Source organism: Aphelocoma coerulescens, chromosome 1A (genome assembly GCF_041296385.1).
Source record: "Aphelocoma coerulescens isolate FSJ_1873_10779 chromosome 1A, UR_Acoe_1.0, whole genome shotgun sequence".
In the NCBI taxonomy this organism is placed as follows: domain Eukaryota; kingdom Metazoa; phylum Chordata; class Aves; order Passeriformes; family Corvidae; genus Aphelocoma; species Aphelocoma coerulescens.
The window spans coordinates 55,401,031-55,410,150 of record NC_091014.1 but is presented as its reverse complement, the minus strand read 5'-3'; the positions used below and the strand labels follow the sequence as shown (position 1 = coordinate 55,410,150).

At 44.8% G+C, this 9,120-nt stretch overlaps 1 long non-coding RNA gene across 1 annotated transcript; it reads left to right on the top strand.

The window, feature by feature from the left end:
- Positions 1 to 5,497: 5,497 nt before the first annotated feature.
- Positions 5,498 to 8,840, top strand: LOC138104720 (uncharacterized). The gene is made up of 3 exons (XR_011148231.1): positions 5,498 to 5,621; positions 5,975 to 6,059; positions 6,185 to 8,840. It is a non-coding gene; the product is annotated as an uncharacterized lncRNA (long non-coding RNA).
- The last annotated feature ends 280 nt before the right edge of the window (positions 8,841 to 9,120 follow it).

Here is a 9,120-nt window from a genome sequence, read left to right as displayed (position 1 = left end):
AGAAAAGTTTTCTTGTCTTGCTTAGTAAAGAAAGGGGTGATTTTTTTAATTCCATGAGAAGCAGCACTGTATAGTACATCATTAGTGTTTGCTATAAGTGTGGTGCTATTTGCATTCATCTCTCTGGTATTTTTAATGCATTGGGATACCGGGACCCCTGCCGGAGCTGTGGCTGGTACTTAACCTCATGTATTAGGTACAAATTCAGGCCCTTTCTATGGGTCAGGCAAAGACATGGGCTCCATTTCATTTGCTCTAAACCACTTCATGCAGAGTCTTTCCTGACTGCAGGCAGAGTTTAATTTTTGTAGGTTAAATTGACCCATTGCAAATCCACCACAAAGAGCCCTGCAGACAAGGGGATTTAGTATCTGCTCTCTGAACCATAATGTTTTCTTGTTTTCCCCTTGCCAGTGTGGTGTCCCCTTTATCTGACATCTGTCAGGCTAGGAATTAAAACCCCACCAAGCCCTAACAACATCAGTAGCCCAGGTTTTCATCACTGATCTCCACCTGCAGGTTCTGATGCCCATGGTGGTATGAGCTACTGCTGGGCTGATAAGGTCTGATCCCTTATGCTGTCAACAGCTTGCTCACTGACTCATGATGTCCTGGGGGACAGTGGGGATGTGGATAAAATTCTGCAACTAATTGTTAATCTGCTTCAGTCGATGCTAAATTTGTACTATAAACATGTACCCTGAGTGCATGAGGCGTTGTACATGTGGTGCTTTTACTTGCCTGTTTGTGAAGCTGGAGGAACTGTTTTGTCCAGTTGCCTCATGCAGTAATGGAGCTGTTCATTTTGGGAAATGAGGCTACCTGGAGATCCCAGAAGGATGCAAACTGTAGATGGTTTTGCTTGTCTTCTGCTCCCAGGGTCCAGTCTCAGGGCATCTAACTGCACTGACAAAGCTTGTAGTCAGTTGCAAGACTTTACCAAAGGAGGGTAAAGAGATGTATGAAAAAAGATGGCAAAACTAGAGGTAGATAATTAATGTTAGGATGCAAGTAATTTTGGGGTTAACCAGATCCCTGACAAATGCAGGGCCAGTCTCTCTGTTGCTTTGCAAGGCCACGGTTCTGTCAGTACCAGCACAGTTCAATTTGCTTGAACCCTGAAAACTGGGCTCAGGATCTTTTCTCAGTAAACTGTCCTCTCTAGATTTACCCTGCTGTACCAGAAGCCCAACCCACTGATCTCCCATCACAGGCATCACATCACAACAATTCTTGATCTGTTTGTCTCTTAGCTGAGTATCCTATTCAAACAAGGTTCGAAGGTGTTGCAGCCAGGACCACTGACATATAAGGGAGGACAGCACACAGAGGGAGGCACCAAGCCCCTCCAGGCAGCCAAAATGCTGACCTTCTCTGCCTTCCAGAGAACTGGCCTTGCAAGCCTGCTCGGTGTCCAGCACCACTTCTTTACAGGCAAGACTGCATAAATTCTCAGAAGAGGTCAGCATGGGGCAATCCACAGAGATGCCCCTTTTTTCCAGCCAGTGACCCTTTGCTTACTTTCTGTGACCTGTCCTTGAGGAAAGAGCCAGGCAGTGGAAAACAAATCACACCAGGAATTAGAACTCAATGAAGAAAGAAACAGCACTGAGCATAAGAAAGAAAGGGAAAAGACGGAGCAAAGCAGGTGAAAGTGTAAAACTGCTAATGTGTTAACTGCCACCAGAACCAAAGCTTTCTCTGATTTTTTTTTTTTAAACAAAACCTTGAAAGAACAACCTGGCAACATGAAAAATAGGGATGCCATCCTCACGTTGGCCAGTGATAGGTTTCAGCACTTTTCTAAGCCCCTGTTTTACCACAGTGTCCCCTAAATCCCCTGGTAGCCCACCAGAAATCTTCTCTGGGCAGCTGATTCCCTGCTGTGTTTTAGTGCAGAGGACAACATGGGAAAGGATGACGCACTTGTATGCACAGAAGGACTAATTGGCTGTTTGCTGGGGAATTCCCCGTTTGGCTGCCTGCTTCAGCACACCAGGCATCCCAGAGTGTGGAAATATCAACACCAAAATGGCAGCCTGTTTCAGTAAGAGCACAGGACATTTAGATACATTTTATGCACATTATTATGACAGGGAATCTCTTAAATTTCCAGGGAAAATATGAGTTTTTTATTGGTCTTGAGGAAGTGGTGATATTTCTTCAGATAGGGCAGTAAGAGGCTTGTTTGGGAGCACAGCCTTGAGTCTCTGGAAGTAGTTTAGATTGCCAAGGTTAATGAAGTTAAAAAGTGTCAAAGACCACAAAATGCTAATGTTCTTGAGTTGCACATATCATAGCTATCACCTTTCTGCTAGCTGGATGAAGAAATTGAGTTCTTTTTTATTGAGAGAAGGTACACTCTGTTTAGTACCTCTCACTCTGTCTAATAATTTGTTCTTAAAAAAATAATTACGAAATGAAGCATAGGGCAAAGTTATCTTCTTATCCAGTGAGCAACCTTATAACTTATCTGCCCCCATCATTAGGGCAAAGTTCAGGTGGGATGTTAAGTAATGCAGAAGCAGAACTAACAACGGCTGTGGGGTTCCTACCTCATTCCTGTCTCAGTGCCTTGGGCTGGCACCACATGGCAGGCGGGACCTGGAGTTTAAAGTCAGCCACCTGATGTGCTTCATGCAACACTTGAGGCCTAGGTTTAGTAGCTTTTATTCTTACATATTCTCAATAAACAACAGAGCCACAACAAGACGGGCTCGATCTCTTAAGAACTGAGAGTGTGTTTTATGGTTTGGCACGGTGAAGACATTTTAACAAAGTTGTTGCCCTAATTAGAATGGCTACATGAAGTAAGCAGCAGTTCCTAGAAAGTGCTGCTTGCTAGAAATGGCAGAAACTGCAATATAAGCAATATACTTGTAGCATTTTAATGATAATTAAAAGCCTAAACCATTTGGTGCCAATAAAGATAGACCCCAGGCTTGACTGTACCAGGAATTTCCATTTAGGTAGTGCCAGTGGTCTCCATCTGTGATTTATCATGTGTATCATGTCTCAAGTAAAAAGTTTATTCACCCTTCACTAGGCTGGATTGGCACCATACAGAAATTTGGATTCCTGTTATCTCTGCAGTGACCTTTTCAGCCAGCCCTCACTATTACCCACTGAATAACTTGACCTGTAGAAAGTGTGCTTCAGAAGTAATAAACCTGAACAAGCCATGAACTCAAAAATACAAGTGGAGCTGCTGAGAGCAGTTCTGCTCTTTCTTTACTGGTATCATGTCAATAGGGGATTTGCTGTTTGTCATAGAAAACTGCCAGGAAACATATTTAGATGCTGAACTTCTGAACTTCTCCTTTCACCTGTGTTTGAACTCTGCTAAATGATTTTACAACTATTATTGCTTTACAACCCATGACTGTAAATTCTTCCACTAGATTTTATTACTTAAGGATAAAAATGTGTGCCTGGGGTTTGTGTTTATATTTAATAATATGTGTATGAGCTCACACACAAAGTGACTGATAGATAAGATAGAAAGGAGAAAACGGCGGTTTGCATCTGAGAGCTGCGGCATCCCTCACTGGGAGCCTGTGACAGGGCTGCAGCGGGGAAATCTGAGACACCCAATCCCAAGTCACCTCCCCAAAAAGCCCTTGGAGACCAGGAATGCTTTGTGCTGGAAAAGGAAGAAAATACCAATTTTTCCAGCCTCGAGCAGTAAGAAAATTATTATTATTATGGCCCTATAAAATCTCTGGAATGTTTAAATGTACCATTTATAACGCAAGTCCTTTGCTTTTGTTCCCTTTTCTGAGGCTGTAGGTCTAACAATTCCAAGATTTCCTCCATCTTTTGCAGGGCTATGCTTTCTTTTCATTTTTTGACAAACCCTGAGACTATGCTATAATAGCAGGACTCAAAGGGCTTTATGAGGAAAACAAAGAAATAAACATTGTAAACAGCTGAGATAAAAATTATGGGAATTGGTATCATCAAGTTCTCAGTGTTTCTTCTACATGCACCCACTGTCTCTCCCATGATGAACTTTGGAGAGACAAAGCCGTTTCCTTCTTTTGGTTTCTTTGTTCCAGCTCACTTTCTGTGGGTTGTTTCCAATAAGAAATATCAAGAAAAGATGAAGTTTTCTAGCATGCTCTAGCTAGGGAGAACTCAGAGTGCTGGAGAGAGAACTTTTTTCCTCCTGCTCCTTCACTTGTCAGAGGGCCAATCCCTTGCAGGGCACAGAGGGGAGCCCTGGACAGGAAAGCAGAGGCAGCTGCCTGGAGCACACTGTGTGTTGGAGCCACAGACAAACAATTAGGGAGTGCAGGGAGAGCACAGAGACCCGACAGCCTGAGAGCCAGACACATCACAGGCTAAGCCTTCACTCTTCTGACAGGGATTTTTCTGCTGCTGGGACTGGGCTAGCTTTGCCTCAGGACAACTTGACATCTTTCAAAGGCCTCCACTTTGCCTCCTTAAAAAGTTGTCTGCAGGGGCTCCAGCCAAAAATATCCACTTCTACTGACAGAAGACCAAATGTCCTGCAAAGGTCTCAAAGAGCTCACTAGCTCACTCAGGAGGGAGGTCTAAAGCACAGAGAAGCTCAGCTCCAGCCTGAGAAATAGGTAGCTGGGAAAGGGGAGGGAGAAGGGTTTCTGCTCTTCCCAGAATAGTTCTGTTATTGCTGCCAACACTTCTTTGAGATGAAATCAGGTTGAAAAAAGGAAAGGGTTTTCATACAAGGTTTAAAAGAGAATAGCAACTCCAAGAGAATAGGGAAACTCCACTCCCTGATGGAGAAAAAACACTTAAGAAAGGACAGGAGTCTGGATAGACACTGAAAGTTTGGAGAGTGAATCAGGGTATTTCAAATTCAGCAGCATGGCTCCTGTTTCAGATGATACAGAGCTTGTATTTCACAGTTGTGCTCCCTGTTTCTCCACCTCATCTGTCTCCATTACTCAGTTGTTCCAAGTAAAACTCTAAAGGTTTTGCTCTGCCAAATGAAGAATGGCTTTGGAAGATCCCAAAAGACAAGAAATGTGCATTGATAGCATTTTTAAAATGGTATTATCACTCTGCTCTAACAAAGTTTAAGGCAATTAACTCCCTAAGAGCCTCAGGTGGCTGATTTCCCCGATTACTCAGCCAGAGGGAATGTCATTGCAACTGCAGCAATTAATTAATTAACTCACACCAATTGATTGGAAGAGTCACTCCATTATTAAGCCCTCGCTTCAGTCTCTTGTCACTTTTCTGACACTGCTGGGAGTCCTCTTAAGGATTTCTTGGGGTTTTGCTTCAGCTGGAAGGCAGACTCCTTTTAACAGTTACAGTCAAAGCAATATGTCAACTATTTCCTTTTCCAAGGATGAAAAAGCCTGGGCATACATATTAGGTGACCACCAAGTGTGCTCAGATAATGCAACTAAGTCCTTACCAACTGGGAAAAGCCAGCTGTTGTTGGCTGCTTGTCCAGCTGGGATTGATCAAACCCACCCATAATTTCTCACCATAGCAGCACAGGGAGCAAAGTGATGGCGTCATGGCCAGATTCAGCCCTGCTCCTGGAGGCATTGTCTCCTGCAGAGAGTGGATTTGTCTGAGACAGCAGGGTGGGAAGACAGAGCTCCCCATCCACTGCCCAAAAGGTTTGGAAAGCGTGAGGAGCCAAGCTCCTGGCCAGTCTGGGCAGTCTGGGCGGCAAGGACATCAGTTTTTCCTCAAGGGTCAGCAGAAGGATGGGGCCTTTATCTCCAAGCTCTTTGCTCCTCTATGCTGAGCTCTGATTGTGCTTTCTTACTCTGGGAAGTTTAAGAGAGCATCTGAGATGCACAGGCAATTGTCTCCTGCCAAGAAATAGTGGTGACAGGACTTCGCGCCATAATTTCTCTCTCTCATCCTTTCCCACGCTGATGGCAGGTTTCAACTTTTTGGGTTCTTTTCCATTTGCTGTCAGATTTCTTTGGTGTGTAAACAGATTTCTTTGGTTTTTCCGTGGCAGAAAAGGACAGCACAGGGAGCACAGGCAGGAGGGGTGTCCAGTCCTGATGCAAGCACTCTTCTGGGGACATCGCAGCATTGCCAAGGTGAGATGGCTCTAGGCTGGGCAAGGACTATAGGGAATAAAAATACAGTGCACTTCCACTGGCTTTTGAGTATTTTATTTTTGCAAGCATGCAAACAAAACTGTTTCCCTCTAAATTTTCTCCAGACAGACATACTCTCTACACAGGTGGCATGGCTGGAGAACCTGTCTGGTCCTGTAGCACCTGCTTCTCCTCTTCTGGCAGCTGGAGCCCTCCTCAGGATCAGGCAACACTGCAGGAAGCCTATCAGACAAACACCACAGACTGTCCTACAGGTCTCACAATGGCTCACAGTGCAAAGGTGATTGCACAAGGCTCACCCACTGCTCCATGAGCTTCTGTTTGGTTCATGTTTCTTCTCACAGCCCCAGCTGTTCATCTCAACACCCCCTCCCTTACCATCCCTGGTAACTTTGGCAGGGAGGGCAGGGGGCCCATCCTCCAGCGTGTGAGCCTTCCTTAAAACTTTCGGAAAGCCATACTGAGAAGGGTCCCTAAAACTCCCAGAAATTATGACCCTGCCATTTCAGGAAAATGGCAAAAACTATCTTCCCCAAAGCCAAAGGAAGGTGACAAAGTGGCCTACACACAAGAGCAGCAATTCTGTGTGAGTTCTGCTCTTGGCACAGCCAGGAGCTGGGACCCACTTTTCTGCATCCCAAAGCACAGCCAGAGCTGTAATTCTCTGTCCATAAACTAGGACCCTTGCTTTCTCCCTCTGTGCTGGTGCAAAAGGACAGCCATGAGTAGGAAGAACTGTGCCAGTCATAAGAGGAATGCCTCAAGAAGATGCCTAATGATGTCAGCCCGACTTCACACAGGGTTGTTTGTGAGCAGTCTGTATGATGCTACAGCTGTGGTGGTGATGATTCACAGCAGGGTTTAATCCAGGCTTCTTCATTGCCATCCTGTGAAACTGTGTTAAGATACTTGCAGCTTAAGTCTTTCCTTGTAGACAGCACCAGGGGCTAATTAGTCCTTTTAAATGTAATGTGTCAGTAAGTGCTGTTCTCCTTACTTATGACTGACTCGGCTCTGATTGATGCATAAAAGTCTTTTCCATGACAACAGCATCAGGCACTAGCCAAAGCTGCACTGACTGCTGCTGGTGATGGTCCCACTCCAAAAGCTAGCTCAAACTTCCCTAATTCCCTCCTTCCTCAGTTGTCTGCATGGTCACTAAGTCTCCAGGGTAGCCAGTCTGCATTGTTGTGTCTGTTCCTAGTAAGAACACCAAGCCTGTGTGAATAAAGCTGACCGGCAGTCCAGGGATACCACATGAGCCATAGTGACAAGAATGACTTAAAATACCATCAGCCTGGGAATCCCCATCTCTGGCAGTGACCTGTTGTGTGTTCTTGGACATACGTATTTCTACTTCTCTTGACATGGTTTCTCTCAAGTTCATACTGTGTCTCTTTTGGTCTCAAGCTCTTTGGGGTGAGGACTGTCTCCAGCTTTGGGCTTGTAAAGCTCTTAATGCAACCTGATCTTGACCAAATTCTCCAAGCACTCTAATAGTAATCTATTCATGGGGATGTATAAACATCAATCATTTTTTCCACCCTTTACAGAAGAAAGGTCTCCACACAAGGGTTACACTGCGCTCTTTGAGGTAGGGTTGTATTTCAGGATGCTATCATTATACTTAATTGATCATCCCTTCCACACCAAAAAAAAAAGAGCCCCTGCTCTTTTAATCTAACCCACTGTATTTGTCATACTTGCAAACCCTGTTTGGTGCATTGTCAAAAGCTGCATTTAATTTTTATCTTTCTCTATCATAATAGAACTTGCGAACATCCATTACAGAGTAGGACTCCCATGCTGTTGCATGAGTACAGAAAAAAAAAGCAGTCTTTGCCCCAGAGAGAGACATAAGTGGTTATAAAACCAGTGATAATTCATTCTTCTAACACTTTTGTCAAGTAAGAAAGTATGATTATCAACCTCATTTTACAGATGGGGAAGTATGTCACAGAAAGGTTAGGTGATTTATCTAACATCATGAAGCATGTCAGTACAAGAAAAAACTAGAACTCTTGATCCCAGACTCAGACACAGTTCTCTAGTCTATAAAGCAGATCTTTAGCAGCAAAACCAGAAATGAGGACCAGAATTACTGAAACAATTGTTTTAAAAATGTTCAGCTATTTTTGAGACAGAAAACCATGAAAGAAGAATTTCCCAACGTTACTTTAATGTTTTGTCAATAATTCAAGTCCCTGAGCTGAGAAATCTTGCGTTTCCTGAATCTGTTCCCCAAAAAAACCCACGTCCCCTCGATGCGTTGCTTCTTTTTTATTACTCAGTTTTCCTCATTTCAAAACATCACCTCTAAAATTATTTACATAAAGTAGCAAATGTTCAACCAGATTTTTGTTTCTCATTTTTTCTGGATAGACCCAAGCAGCCACTTGTTCTCTAAGAAGCATTTCTGAGATGTGTCCCCACATGGGGCCAGCCAGAGTCAGCCCCCAGGGCAAGTCTGGTCCCTTCCCTGTGCCTGATGTGATTTCCTGCATGGAGGGAGGAGACCCTTTCCCACTGCTGCCACAGGTAGCCTGGGAGAGGCACAAGCTGGTGCTGAGCTCTGCAGCACCACTCCTTTGATGAGACACCTTGAGGGTCCTGTTTGAGGTCTAGGACCTCTGGGCAGTGGGCTCCAGAGCAGCATTCCCACACCTGTTCAGGCACCATGTTCTCTCCAGCTCGATGCTGAGCTGTGCTGCAGCCCCTGTCCTTGCAAGCAGGCTCTGTGTCCTCAGCCTCAGGTGTGCCACCACCACCTGGGAGGGTTATTTGTGCCTCCTTTTTCTATGTAGCTGGCTGTCATCCTAAATTCAGCTGGCAGCGAAGCCACAGACACTCTCCTCCAGCTTCAGGCCACAATGAAATGTTTGTCTGTTTTCTGAAACATGATTAATATTTAACTTGCCCAAAGTAAGATTCCAGTGCAGCTGGCAGATGTGAAACCTCAGGTGTGGCCATGGCGAGGCACCCCATTCCAGCTGCCCAGCAGAATGAGGGCAGGCACTAGCCCTGAGGTGCCAGCGTGCCT